Raw genomic sequence first — 1857 nt, 5'->3', positions numbered from 1 at the left:
CCATCCTTCTTATCCGCCAAATACTTGGGGCAGTTCCGCTTCGAGTGACCAGTCTGCTTGCAGTAGAAGCACTCAGTTTTAGGCTTAGGTCCAGACTTGGGTTTCTTCTCTTGAACAGTAACTTGCTTGCCGTTCTTCTTGAAGTTCCCCTTCTTCTTCCCTTTACCCTTTTTCTTGAAACTAGTGGTCTTATTGACCATCAACACTTGATGCTCCTTTTTGATTTCTACCTCCGCAGCTTTCAGCATTGCGAAGAGCTCGAGAATAGTCTTGTTCATCCCTTGCATATTATAGTTCATCACGAAGCTCTTGTAGCTTGGTGGCAGTGATTGGAGAATTCTGTCAATGACGCGATCATCTGGAAGATTAACTCCCAATTGAATCAAGTGATTATTATACCCAGACATTTTGAGTATATGCTCACTGACAGAACTGTTCTCTTCCATCTTGCAGCTATAGAACTTATTGGAGACTTCATATCTCTCAATCCGGGCATTTGCTTGAAATATTAACTTCAACTCCTGGAACATCTCATATGCTCCATGACGCTCAAAACGTCGTTGAAGTCCCGATTCTAAGCCGTAAAGCATGGCACACTGAACTATCGAGTAGTCATCAGCTTTGCTCTGCCAGATGTTCATAACATCTGGTGTTGCTCCGGCAGCAGGCCTGGCACCCAGCGGTGCTTCCAGGACGTAATTCTTCTAAGTAGCAATGAGGATAATCCTCAAGTTACGGACCCAGTCCGTGTAATTGCTACCATCATCTTTCAACTTTGCTTTCTCAAGGAACGCATTAAAATTCAACGGAACAACAGCACGAGCCATCTATCTACAATCAACATAAACAAGCAAGATACTATCAGGTACTAAGTTCATGATAAATTTAAGTTCAATTAATCATATTACTTAAGAACTCCCACTTAGATAGACATCCCTCTAATCCTCTAAGTGATTACGTGATCCAAATCAACTAAACCATGTCTGATCATCACGTGAGATGGAGTAGTTTCATCGGTGAACATCATTATGTTGATCATATCTACTATATGATTCACGCTCGACCTTTCGGTCTCCGTGTTCCGAGGCCATATCTGTATATGCTTGGCTCGTTAAGTATAACCTGAGTATTCCGCGTGTGCAACTGTTTTGCACCCGTTGTATTTGAACGTAGAGCCTATCACACCCGATCATCACGTGGTGTCTCAGCACGAAGAACTTTTGCAACAGTGCATACTCAGGGAGAACACTTCTTGATAATTTAGTGAGAGATCATCTTATAATGCTACCGTCAATCAAAGCAAGATAAGATGCATAAAAGATAAACATCACATGCAATCAATATAAGTGATATGATATGGCCATCATCATCTTGTGCTTGTGATCTCCATCTCCGAAGCACCGTCGTGATCACCATCGTCACCGGCGCGACACCTTGATCTCCATCGTAGCATCGTTGTCGTCTCGCCAATCTTATGCTTCCACGACTATCGCTACCGCTTAGTGATAAAGTAAAGCATTACATCGCGATTGCATTGCATACAATAAAGCGACAACCATATGGCTCCTGCCAGTTGCCGATAACTCGGTTACAAAACATGATCATCTCATACAATAAAATTTAGCATCATGTCTTGACCATATCACATCACAACATGCCCTGCAAAAACAAGTTAGACGTCCTCTACTTTGTTGTTGCAAGTTTTACGTGGCTGCTACGGGCTTAAGCAAGAACCAATCTCACATACGCATCAAAACCACAACGATAGTTTGTCAAATAGACTCCGTTTTAACCTTCGCAAGGACCGGGCGTAGCCACACTCGGTTCAACTAAAGTTGGAGAGACAGACGCCCGCAA

Source organism: Triticum dicoccoides, chromosome 6A (assembly GCF_002162155.2).
Source record: "Triticum dicoccoides isolate Atlit2015 ecotype Zavitan chromosome 6A, WEW_v2.0, whole genome shotgun sequence".
NCBI classification, from domain to species: domain Eukaryota; kingdom Viridiplantae; phylum Streptophyta; class Magnoliopsida; order Poales; family Poaceae; genus Triticum; species Triticum dicoccoides.
Note: the sequence above shows the minus strand (reverse complement) of the source record.